The following is a 13,830-nucleotide window of genomic DNA, read 5'->3' on the forward strand; positions in this document are numbered from 1 at the left end:
AAAGCTGTAAAGTGAAGCAGAGTAAAACATGCATCTGCACATGGAGAAGAGAGAGGAGTCTCAGCAGCCTAGAGCAGGATGTTGGAGCCTGATATGAATAAATGAAGTATCCACTGGCATGATGGACAGGCTTATGGAGCAGTGGCAGCACTTAAGGGTATCAAAACCAAAGTGAGATGAGGGGCATACACTTGTAGGGGAGAAGTCAGGCATAGGATGCGGGAACCTAGGTGGAAGGAGAAAAGCAGCCATGGCCAGTAGGAGCTGGAGGTGGCACAGGAAAAGCACTCAGCTTAAGGTTTCAGAGGCTGAGAGGGAGAGCCTGAGCAGAGAGAAAAGAGAACGTACTCAGGAAGACTGCGTGGCATAGGGAGTCAGAGCCCAAGAGAAAGGTGCCATACCCAAAAGAGCTAAGTAGGGCTTCCATGCAGGAGAACAAGCTGAAAAATATGTTGGAGCAGAAGTAGGATAAGGAGGACACACCTGGCAGATGGTCCATGCACAGTATTAGGGAGGGAGGCTAACCAAGCAAATAAACATACTAAGAATAACGGGAGCCATTATTACAATGTCTCACTGTTGGAGATACGTAAAGGAAGAAAATTAGAATGAAACCTAAAATGGCAGGTAGGTACCAGAGCTATGGTTTTCAATATAAATGGCTATAAAAACAAATATGGCTGTAAATGTGTTTATGTACTATATATGTGCATGCGTATGTTCACTAACAGATGCTAAGCAACAACACCTCAATAAAAAGGAGCAGAAAACTTTGCTTCTAAAAACCATTTTATACTAAGAGGAAACAGGGCCCCTTGAAAAACTGGCTGATTCCACAACTAAGGGAGAGAAAGTAAAGATAAAACTTATTTTCCAAGAAGGGAAAGACAAACTCAAAGAATGACACAAACATGTCAAAAGGACACTTAAGCCAGCTTAAAGAGGCTCCCACTGGAAAAACCCAGGACAGACTAAGCATAAAAATAATTAATAGTAATGGATTACTACCCATTTAATAAAACAGGTATCTGAGTCCATACCAATATAATCAAATTTTGACGGATAATAAAATAGTCCCATCAAAATAACACTTCCCCCACCCCCCGAAAAATACTTACGAATGACAAAGGGGAAAAGAGGGACTTAGAGAAAGGCAAGTTAAGTGATCAATGTAAATACCAGCAGCGAGAGGGTGAGTCAAAACTGTGAGCCTCCTAACAGAAGAATACAGTCTCGCTTCTGTGATAGTCCTGCCAAAGATGCATATAGCTTGAATCTAATCTAATCAGTGGAAGGAGATTCTGGAGGAAAATGAAGCAGCAGCAAAACCAGACTTTCACTTTTATTCTGGGCACTCACATATTGTTTGTTTTACACCTGGCATGTAATATTTCCATAATTTAAGAAGAAAAAGACGAAGTGATATCTGGAGGACAGGATGCTGCAGTTGGGAAAAGGGCTTTTTTTTTCTGGTCTAAGCACACATTTCTTGGCCTCTCCTTATAACCATGGCCAAGGTTGTAGGTGTCTCCCAATCCTAAAATTCTAACCTGGTCATCTGTCACTCTATAGTCACATCTTTCTTTGCATGGTTCTTAAACATTTGAATTTTTTAATTATAATGTAGATACTAAGCAATATCAAACTCTGAGGCCTTCACATAAACTCAGAAATATCAGTTAATACCTTAGCAAGAATTATTTGATATGACAGCCTTGAGTGTAAAATGGAAGGAGGAATGCCTACAATGTTCTAGAATTGCAGGGAGGGGAGGAGACAGCTACCAACTAGGGAATGGGTACAGAACACTAAAACAAAGGAGATTAGAGGAAGGGAAAAAGAGAAGGCAGTTATGGAAAAACAGAGGAATCAAAAGATGCTGCTTCAGACTATATATTGTTAAAAAAGCAGATCACTATATGGATTAAAAGCAGACTCTATACCATGCTTCATCTGGGTTTAAACGTCAGTTCTGAAATTACAGCTGTGTGATTGCGGGCAAAGTACCTAACCTTGCTGTACTCTGTTTCCTCATACGTAAAATGAGGACACTACTAGTAGCTGTCTCATAGAGTTATATTGCGAAAATTGTTAAGTTGATATATGTAAAGCATTAGAACTTCCAGCACATCACAGATACTGCATTTTATAAATGTTTGCTATTGGCAGCCAATGCTATTGGTGTCTTGCCCATATACTGTTGGCACTCAACTCAACACAGGAAAACTGTTATGAACACCTGTGATACCCTGCTGAGGCCGCTTCTAACTGTAAGGACATGCTCAGCTTGCACTCCAGAGACAAGCCAGAAATGCCAGAGGGTTAATGTCGATGGGTAAGAAGCTGGTGGATTAAACACTCAAACTGTCCTTGCTCTTTCTTGGCTTGAGATAACTCTGAGGGATAGTTTACTTGATCTTCGAGAGTCCCCAGTGTGAGTGAGCTCCAGATGTCCACAGAGTCCCCAGTGTGAATGAGCTCCAGATGTCCAGAGTGGTAACTGCCAGAATAATGCCCTTTATTCACTTCTATCCCTTTTCTTACTTCCCCACTCCTACCAGTGTTTCCTATGATCGTTTCCCAGATCAACTATATTTCCTTGAATCTTTATCTCAGATTTCTCAGGAAATCCAAAACAAGATACTGTGTTTTTATTATTTATAACTAGGCCTATCAAATCTAAGGAAAATTTTCTTCACAAGAAACATGACTGTGTGCTTTAGAAGATACCATGAAACCATATGATTTAGAGCACACAATATTTAATATGTAAGATTTTTGAAATCTCAATCCACAGCACACGTATGTCTAGGAACTAGCTTCTGACAGAAAGAAGAACATTTCCTCTATCATAACAGGAAGAACAGAGGAAAGAATGAATCCAAATGTAAGGAGATTCTGTAGAGAAAAAAATGACAGACTCAGCAGGGCGCGGTGGCTCAAGCCTGTAATCCCAGCACTTTGGGAGGCCGAGGCGGGTGGATCACAAGGTCGAGAGATCGAGACCTACCTGGTCAACATGGTGAAACCCCGTCTCTACTAAAAATACAAAAACTTAGCTGGGCATGGTGGCGTGTGCCTGTAATCCCAGCTACTCAGGAGGCTGAGGCAGGAGAATTGCCTGAACCCAGGAGGCGGAGGTTGTGGTGAGCCGAGATCGCGCCATTGCACTCCAGCCTGGGTAACAAGAGCGAAACTCCGTCTCAAAAGAAAAAAAAAAAAAAAAAAAAAAATGACAGACTCTGATTGCTTCTATACATTTTTAAAGTATGAGTCAAGTTCATATTTATTTAAAAACTTTTTTATTTCATCCTTTTTCTTATTACTTTTTTTTTTTAGTTGTAACCCCCTTGCCTTCTACTATCCCTTTTCCTCTTCTATTTTTCTTAACATTTAATTTGTGTTAATAACAGCTAGCAGAAGGATGGCCCTAGGATAATAGCTGAAAGGAATTATGGATGAGAGGACTTTTGTCACCACAGCTTGACTCAAATCCCCCAACTCGATCCCATCGCAGCAAGATTTGATTAACTCAAAGAAGGAGAGTTGGAAAGAACTGGTTCATTACAATTTTCCCAATTCCCATCTGCGCACCTGCCCACAGTTCCTCAAGAAAGCTCAGTGCACTGGTTAATCCCCTTCCAGGGGATTGTTCCTCTAAAACAAATATCCCATACATTGAACAGAATTGTGTGAAATAAGGGTTTCCTTTATCAGGCTTAAGCTGGAATATGTCTATATAAGATTACTTATCACCTGAAAAGACCAGGCTGGGAAGAGCTATAGCTTACCCTAGCACTGTCATGGGAAAGTATATTTAATTTTGATTATTTAGAGCAACATAGAAAATGCAAAATAACTTTTTTATGTGTTTTTGCTTATCCATTCAATAAATATTTATAGGGCTTAAAAATTCTACCATACGGCTCAGAAATTCTAAATATTAAGACTTAGAATATTTATAATCTTTAGTAGAATGTCTGACAATATAGATAATGCTAAATAAATCCTGCTTGAATGACTACTGTATCTTAGTACTTATCACACTATATTGTAACTATCAGCTTCAAAATTTATCTCCCCCACTAATGGCTGCTCCTTAAGGATAAGGTTGCCCTGCTCATTTGGGTATGCAATATCCAACAAAGTTCCTGGTATTGAGCAGTCTTTCAATAAATATTTGCTTCATAAATGAATAAAATAAATGCATCACTATAAAAAATACATCATTATGAGCTATTGTCAAAGATACATAAGTATATCCAATGTATTCAGGGCCAAAGACACTCCCAAATTATCTTTTTTACCACAATAACATTTGGTTCTCTGGTTGGGTGTTGTGGCTCATGCCAATAATCCCAGCACTTTGGAAGGCTCAGGTGGGCAGATCACCTGAGCCCAGGAGACCAGCCAGGGCAACATGGTGAAACCCCATCTCTACAAAAAAAAAAATACAAAAATTAGCTGGGTGTGGTGGCAAGCACCTGTAGTCCCACCTACTGGAGAGGCTGAGGTAGGAAGGATGTTAGAGCCTGGGAGCTCAAGGATACAGTGAGCTGTGACTGCATCACTGCATACCAGCCTGGGTGACAGAGCAAGTCCCTGTCTCAAAAACAAAACAAAACAAAACAAAACAAAACAAAACAAAACAAAACAAAACAACATGAAAAATTGGTTCTCGTTTGCTGGAGCTAAGAAGTAAAGAGATCTCAATATAGTATTCCTCACCCGCCCCCCACAACTGGCCCACCAAAAAAAAAAAAAAAAAAAAAAAAGAAACAGAATACTCACTATTTCAACAATCCAATTCCAAATAGAATAAAAATGAAAAAAAAATTTTAATCATACCCAAATCCCTCATGCAACAATGAAATCAAAATCACTGTACATAAGCCATTCACAAATCTTCAGACCATTATACTGAAGTCTTCTGAACTTAATCACAGTTCCTTAAGGGTTGGAAAATAAACCAACTTTATAGCTCTCCTTTGAACGCCACCAACATACACTAACTTCATCACCAAGTGAGATTAAGTACCTATTAGCACATAGCACCATTACTGTATACTAGAAGTTCTGTGAATTACGTACTCTATAAAATCACATTTCTACATTGCTTACCCATAGACCAAACTTTACTGGTCAATATTGTTAAACAGCAAACGCTTAAACTGAAAAATTTAAAACTTTTAACTGATTGGTTTCTGTACATATGTAACAAATTATCGTCAGATACTATGTGTAGGGTTACCAATTTTAAAGACATTTAGTTAACAATTAAAACACCAAGTCATTGATCCAAATATCACAGTGAATACTAAAACAAAAGATCTGCCTGGACAGATTGTTTATCTTTCCCATGGCATAAGGAGATCCCAAAACAAAAGTAACATCATACAACATTTTTATCCAAAGTTTCAAGAAGTGTTTAATTTATGTAAACTGTTTATAAAGTGACAAAAATGGTCTGAGCACTAACCAAGCCTCAGGTAGGTGGCCTGAAACAACTTTGTGAAGTTCCTCCCAAGTCTATAATGCTACACAGATGAAGTATACAAAGTATGTGTTTAATGCAACTGAATATCTCACTTAAAATAATTACGTAAACTTTATATATTTAAGATAGTATTGGAATGTATAAAAATGTTGGCATTACCTATTACATGTACAATGATTGGTAGGGCCCTCTCTGCCTAAAAATTGCTCCCACCATGAAAGAACAAGGCCTAAAATTATACCATCCATTTATTTAAATAGAATGCTAACTAATCGTTTTAAGAATTCAACAATAACTTTATGGGATTTCAAAAATACCTACCATTCATGACTACCATGTAATATTAGTGTAAAATGATTCAGTAGAGTGCTTTTCTCATTAGCAAGCAGGACCTATGAATATTGCAAAAAGCCTAAGATTCCTGAAGACGGGGAAAAATCTTCAAAAAGAAATGGTCAATAATGCAAACTTAGCCTCCTTCACAATTCTGGCTAGGGCCAGCATCTTTGTGCACATAAACCGAAATTATACAATGTCCCATTCTGTTTATTTAAGCAAACAAAATAAACAATTATCCTCTTAGGTCAAATAGATTAGGTGTAATCTTTGCTACCTAGGAAGGGTCACTCCAGGTCCTTTTCAACCCCAGGATTCTATACAACAAACACAGCTTCACCTGTTAACTAATTCTAAAGCCCAACAGAATTATGTGGTAAAATAACATTCAATCAGAAATAACAAAATTTTCTGTTATCTTAGAAATAAAGTAGGCTTTAAAACTAGATTTGAAATGGAAAGCTGGCTTTGTCCCTTCTATACTTTTGTTAGCTTTTGAGCCTGTTTCCAAGTAGTAGAATGGCCATCTCTTCTTTGAAGAGATGCTGAAGGCATTAAAAACATAAAGCAAACATAAAACTCATAGCACAGCACTTGACAAAAAACATTTTCACAGTAGTAGCTTAGCTACTTTTATTAATACTCTTTTTTTTTTTTTTTTTTGAGACAGAATCTTACTCTGTCACCAGGCTGGAGTCCAATGCTCAATCTTGGCTCACTGCAACCTCGGACTCCCTGGCTTCAAGGAACTCTCTCTCCTGCTTCAGCCTCCCAAGTGCCTAGGACTGCAGGTGTACACCACCATGCCCAGCTAATTTTCCTATTTTTAGTAGAGACAAGGTTTGACCATGTTGACCAGGATGGTCTCAATCTCTTGACCTTGTGATCTGTCTGCCTCAGCATTCCAAAGTGCTGGGATTATAGGTATGAGCCACCACGCCCAGCCTATTAATATTCTTTAAGAAAAAAATCAATTCAACAACAAAAAAAATGAAAGCTAAAAAACAAGAAAATGCATGACAGTAAACAATGATTAACATGTATTTCACTCCTTACAATACGTAAAAGAAAAACATATTTAATAACAATTTATATTTATAACCAAATGAAATTAGTTACCACAAATAACAAGAAAGTATCAATATGAATGATATAGTTCCACAAGTACTAGTGAGCATGATTGTTAGAAGAAAATCAAATACCAGGCAGAAGAAATATTCAGGTATGGTGACTGATGATTCAAACACTATAAATCAGCAAACTAAACAAAGGTAATTTTTAATATTATAATCTAGGCTATAATAATAGTTCTTCATGTTTATATATGGAAGAATTTTGAACATCTAAGAAGTCATATCATACAACCAAAAATGCTGTATTTTAGCAAACCTCACCTTCTCAGCCAGAAATTTATGCTGGTTCACCTAAATACTTACCAAAATAATTTTTTTTCAAAAACTCTTAAAAAGCTGTAGAAAACATATCAACTAATAGGGTAAAAAGAGCTAACTACAATCTCTCAAAATCTAGAAGAAACCATGACTTTTAAACATTATCTACTGTTAATGGTAATACTTTAGTGGTAATTACTACCTTCAGAATACTCCTTGACGAGCAATACAAAGAGATCAATAGAAATTACCATGAATGAAAGGGTTAGTCTTCATACCATAAATTAATTAGTTATGGAGCTTCATTTATGCTTTTCATATTGTCTGAAAAACATATTCTGCAAGTTTCTTTTAATCAACAATTAAATTTCTCACTTCCATTTTTCTTTAAAATACTCTAAAACACTAAATAATAACACTAAAATGCTAGCATCAGTAAAGTAAAATTCTGAAGGTTTTTGAAATAAATCTATTTCTTTTCTCCAATGTAGCAATTAGGCTTTTCTCACATCTTCCAGTCTTGATACATACTCAAACTACCCATCCAACAAAACAAGAACTTGGAAGAAAAGGAGGAGGAAAATGGTCACATGTGTTTACCAATATTCTCATCATATCAAGGTCAAAGGAAATATTTTTTTTAATTAGGGTGCTGCTAAGGAGAGAGCCCAGGGGATCCATATAACAGCCAATTCCTGTGAACCAAGAATATTACTATAATTGAAATTGAACTTTTATGTGACTATGACAAAAAAAGCTGTTGGCCTCTATTCAACAGCTTAACTAGTGAGCCATCACAGAAGTAAACCCTCCAGCCCCAATCGAGCCCCTAGATCAGAGGTCCACAACCCACAGGCTGCAGACTGGTACTGGTCTGTACCCTGTTAGGAATTACGCCGCTCAGCAGGTGGTAAGGGAGCATTACTGCCTGAGCTCTGCCTCCTGTCAGATCAGCAGTGGCATTATTCTCACAGGAGCACAAACCCAATTGTGAACTGCACCTGCAAGGGATTTAGGTGGTGTACTTCTTAAGAGAATCTAATGCCTGATGATCTGAAGTGAAACAGTTTCATCCTGAAAACTATCCCCCCACCCACCCCAGCCCCATCAGGTGCATGGACAATTGTCCTCCACAAAACCAGTCCCTAGTGCCAAAACGGTAGAGGAACACTATCCTAGATAACTAAAGTTCCAGCCTACATCTTTGCTGCGTTCTCCTGAAAGACCCTGAGCCCCAGTTTAGTCATTCCCAAATTTTTGATCCACAGAAATTGAGTTAATAAACGTTTATTGGTTTAAACCCCTAAGTTCTGGGATCATTTGTTGTTTAGTCATAGATATTAATACGAAGTATGAGAAGGGTAACTCTGCAAGAGATCTTCAAGGTATCTATAACTTGATGATTCATATACGTCATCTTAAGCTAAACTACTTTACTCTCCTCCTCCCTACTATAAGATCACGAGTCAGCAAAACCACACCAAAAAAGCTAGTGATGACAAGGGTGAACCATTTCCTCTTTCCACCATAAACTGGAGTCTCCTGCATAAACTTTGTAGAGTAGCCCTCTACTCTGCCTCCTACAAATTTACCTGTATACATAATCATAATCTCCTTCCACCCTGTCTCCGTAGAAGTCTACCTGAAGTACCCTTGACCTGAACCCTTGTATTACATCCTTTCCAGTTTTTTCAGTGCTTCACCAATTATTTTGCCTCATCCCTATATCTTCAGATTTTCATTCTGACGACTCTCTATCCTCAGCAAATAAACATGTGCTTACATCTCTTATACCTTAAAAAACAAAAATCTTCTCTCAAACTCACAGCTTTAGCTACATCCTTCTCTATTCCATTTACTACTAAACTTTCTGGAATAGTAAATCACGTTAGCTATTTCAATATTCATAATCTCTTACCCAGCGTGAATTAGCCTCAGTTGTAAAACTGCTCTTGCTCAGATCATCAAGGATTTCTTAAGTGATATATCCAATGGATGCTTTAGTTGCCCTCATCCTATTTGATGTCTATAGATGTCTAATACTCCTTTTCTCTAAACTCAGTTCTGCCACTGACTTTTGTGACTCTCTTGACAAACCCTACATCCCGGCCTACTCCTCTGAGGTATGTTTTTCCTCAGCCTTACCCTTAAATGCTGTTGTTCTCCATCCTCTTCTCTTCTATTCTCACTCTACATTTTCCTGTGAGTGATCTCATCCATTGCCATTGCTTGTAACTATCATCTTTAAACTGTGACTCCAAAATTTACAGCTCAAGCTGGGTCTTCTTCTTAACTCAGATCCATATATACAACTGCCTAATGACATTTCTTAAAAGTCACAGATGCCTCATATTTAACGGACCAAACTGAACTCATCTCCCTGATTCATGCTCCCTGATCTACTGCTCTTCCTATACTTCTCCCTCAGTAAATGGCCCAGGAATCTACTCAGTTTCCCAAGCCAGATAATTCATTATAAGCATCCCAAAAGTATTTGTTAAACATTAATACATGCATGAAGATGATGGTGACTAGAAACTACTCTGACTTCATTTTCCCTCAAGCTCACTAAATCCTATCCATCAACCTTCTCTGCATCTATTAAGTCCATCTCCATTTCTTAATTACAATTTGCACTGTAGTTCTCATTTCCCATCTGGAGAATTATGATAGCCTCTGACTGACCACCAATCTTCAAAACTCACCTCCCTCCAATTCATCACCTAAACAGTTGCCTATCTGACCATATATCTTCTACATAATTTCCCCCAAATTTTCTCAATTAAAAAATTAATTTTGCTAAGCTCCCATAAAATTTTAAAATTCTGTCACTATCTTTAATATGAAATGTAGTATACTAAAACAAAGTCTACAAAAATCCCAGTTTCACCAGGCACAGTGGCTCACACTTGTAATCCCAGCACTTTGGGAAGACGAGGTGGGCGGATCACTTGAGGTCAGGAGTTTGAGAACAGCCTGGCCAACATGGTAAAACCCTGTCTCTACTAAAAATACAAAAATTAGCTGGGTGTGGTGACACACGCCTGTAATCCAGATACTCAGGAGGTTGAGGCACAAGAATTACTTGAGCCTGGGCAGCAGAGATTGCAATGGGCCCAGTTGCGCCACTGCACTCAAGCCTGGGACACAGAGTGAAACAATGTCTCAAAAAAAAAAAAAAAAAAAAAAAATTTCCTGGTTTCCCACTGTACATTAATGCAGCACTCACAGAGAATCCTACTTTATCACCAAAACAATATGAAATTTTTTATTACAAATACACTTACTATACGAGTAATGGTTACTTCCTGGTCTTTTACATAAACCAAAAACATACTTGCTTATAAAATAAAGAAAATAATTAGTTCACAAAAATGTTACCTTCTAAGAGAAAATGCACTACTGTAGTGCTCTCCAGCGCCATGAAGACCATTACTCTATTACCAGAAGCCTGGAATAACGTGAACATATGATACTCAATAGATAGAGTATCTATCTATTATGTATCTACTATGTATCTATTATCTGTGATTATAAAGTGAATTACACTGCTTCTTAATCACCTTTGATGATGTCTTCTATTATTCTCTGTAGAACTCACAATAAAAACTATACTTGAGTTCAGCCATACACAACATTCTATGAACAAACCAAAAGTCAACTACTTTTCTTCATTTCCTTAATTTCTTATTAAAACACTTTACAAACATAGGTAGATTAAAGAGCAAGCAAAAGAGAAAAGAATTTTGACACCTGATAAGCAAAGGATTTCCCTACTTTCTCCTGCCAATGCACAGACTAAGCACATGACTTAATTGTCAATCAGATATCAATAGTTCAAACGCCAGGCAAAATGATTAACAGGTTACATTACATATCGCCGCCACCACCCCACCCCCATTCCCTAGCAATACAGGCAGATTAAACCACAAGTGAAGCAGAAAGTCAGAAGATTTTTCTCTGAGCTTTAACTGAAAATTTGATCTTTTTAAAACTTAGTCAAAAATACGTACCCAACTTTTTTTCCAGAGTTTGCAATGTTGTTTTTCCTTCTCCCTTTTTTCAGACGGCCCTTCTGCAGTGTTTCATCTTAACAAATCTGAAAAGAATGGCACTTTAACCAATCATACAAGGTATTCTAGCTTTCTGAGCAGCATAACCATTTCTGATTACATGATTTGGTTACTTACTCATGCACAAACAGGAGGAAACATTACATTACATTTCCCTGTTTAAAGTTTCCAAACAAGAAATGCTCCTAAGTCTACAATAAGACTACAACTTCCAAACTAAAGCTTTCTAAAGGTTCCAAAACCACTGTACAAGAGCATGAGTTTGGTAATCAAAGGTCCTAGAGATCAAATCCTATGTTTAAAACATATTCAAACTGTGACCTTGAAAAAGTTTTTCTCTCAAACTGTTGGGTCCTTGCTGGCAAGAACAGGGCCAAAATGTCCTTCTTGGCATACTTTTTAATCAAATTAAAATCTTGGAAAATCACAGGGTGCTTGGGAGTCTGTATGGCCTACTGACCAAGGGACCGCAAACAAGTCAGATTACCTGGTTTGAATCACAGATCTGACTTCGAACATGTTATTTTCTAGGTCTGTGGACTTTTTGTTCTTTCATCCAGAAAATGGGAATAATAGACTTTATAGCATTGTTAGGATTATTAAATTTGATAATATATGCACATAATTATATGTACCACTCAATAGTTACAAAAAAAGTATTCTGGTTATTCACCTATTTTTATATTTTGTATATTTAACTTGGAATATAACAACTTTATTGCTACGGCCCAGGGTGAAAGTAGCAACACTAAACCGGTTGACACAAGTGCTTAGACAGTTATAAAGCCCACGATTTCCTTAAAGAGAAAATTTACATGAACTTTTTACCTTTAACTAACGTCAACACTAAGGCCAACAGGAAGGTTAAAAAAAAAAAAAAAACGACAACAACTAATACTCTCCAGATAGAAAGTCAACTTCTCTTCACCTTCCTTTGACCAATAGGAAATTGTGCTGAAATGTACTCTTCCAGAGGGCAGTGCAGCAAGCACCAATTCAGAACACAAAACACATCCATCCTGGAGAAGAAAGCGGGGGTTGTTCCAAGGCTTCCCCGTCCCCAGTCAACCAACCCTATCCTAAGCAGCATCTTGTCTACCACAACCCAGTGCTGCGGGCAAAGCTGAAGTCCGAGCCCGCGGATGCACGGTCCTTTCCGCCGAGTCTACACGCCAGCAAGTGGAGCGCCTTACCATCACCCGCAGGAACCGCTCCTGCATCCGAGTCCCCAGCCATCCGACTGCCATGGCCCTTCCAGACCTTCCCACTAACCTCCAACACCCGGTCTATAGATGCCCGCGCCGCAGGTAAGGATGGCAAAGAAATGAGTCGTCGCCGCAGGAGGCAGCCGCGACGAAGCCAAAACTCTCGGACTCCGACCAGGCTGAGTTCCAGAGACACCGGAAAAAGGTGCGGACAACCTCAACCGTGTCTGGCCCGGCCCATCCCCTCACCTGGGCGAGCGCCGAGGCAGCCCGGAATCGCTCTGGCCTCTCTCTGGGGAACGCCGAGGGCCTTGGGCGGCGGTAGGGGCGGCGGCGGCGGCGGCAGCAGCACCGAGCCGGATGCAGCCTGCGGAGCTCTGCCAGTGCCCACACTCTCCAGCCCCGCCGCCCGGGCCCGCCGCCCAGGTCCAGACCCCTGCCGCAGCCACCGACACCCAGGTGGGCGGAGGAGGAGGGGTGGGGTCCCAACCGAGGCCGGGCGGCACTGCGCCTGCGTCAGGCGGCAACGTCACACGCCAGCGTCGCCGGCGCCTCGAGGCACGCCACTCAAGCTCCGCCCAGGAATCCGGCGGCGCCTCGCCCCGTTTTCTCCTCCCTGAGCTGGAGATCGAACCAGAACTGTGAATTTGGAAATCGTTTTGCTACTCTACCAACCCGAAGGAAAAGTTAGTTCCTTCCTGATACCAGGAGACAGATAAGCCCACTTAGGAGAAGAAGGCTAACGAAAAACGAGGATCAGATGGGTGTAGGACGTTAACTGAGGCCTTACGAAATCGAGGGAAATGCTTTTATGATATGATCAATAAAGGAGTCTCGATGGTGTGAAATGCTGCCTGCTGAATCTCTCAACTAAATCTATTATTATGTGGATGATATTAATGAAAAGTAACGTGCTGATCTCTATTTTTAAAGAGAAAGGCTCTTAATATTATTTAGCGAGTGAACCAAGGCAAAGACTTCTTGGAATTAGAGGCATGTCGCAGATATTTATCTGCGCACCTGTTATGTACAAACTATCGGAGAGAAAAGTGGAAAACACTAGTATACTAGCAATAGTAAACAGTGTTTAGCAGGGGTTCTTGACTAATCTTCCTCAAATCCTGTGAAGGCTATTCTCATTATCCCCATTTATCTCCATTTCGCAAATTGAAAAACTAAAACACAGGTTAAATAACTTGCTAGAGGCTCAGGGTTTGGACCCAAGCAATGTGGGTATTCTACTGTGGCAAAAGTACATCCAAATTGGAAAGGAAGAAGTAAAATTATTCTTGTTTGAAATGACAAAATCTTTTATTTGGAAAAAAACT

The 13,830-nt window shown here is 39.3% G+C and overlaps 1 protein-coding gene across 10 annotated transcripts in view; it reads right to left on the minus strand.

Annotated features, from left to right (window-relative positions):
- Positions 1 to 13,011, minus strand: part of BLTP1 (bridge-like lipid transfer protein family member 1) — a 217,450-nt gene extending 204,439 nt beyond the window's left edge. For 5 of the 10 annotated variants that reach the window (XM_074396939.1, XM_074396943.1, XM_074396942.1 and 2 more), the window contains exons 1-2: positions 12,752 to 12,993; positions 11,238 to 11,323 (exon numbers count right to left, since the gene is read on the minus strand). The gene's annotated coding sequence lies outside the window, so the exon portion shown is untranslated. Of the gene's footprint in view, positions 1 to 11,237; positions 11,324 to 12,490; positions 12,732 to 12,751 lie in introns of those variants that run through there. The other 5 variants (XM_039479082.2, XM_074396938.1, XM_074396936.1 and 2 more) reach the window with 5 other exon arrangements.
- Positions 13,012 to 13,830: the final 819 nt, after the last annotated feature.

This window comes from Saimiri boliviensis, chromosome 3 (genome assembly GCF_048565385.1).
Source record: "Saimiri boliviensis isolate mSaiBol1 chromosome 3, mSaiBol1.pri, whole genome shotgun sequence".
Lineage (NCBI taxonomy): Eukaryota > Metazoa > Chordata > Mammalia > Primates > Cebidae > Saimiri > Saimiri boliviensis.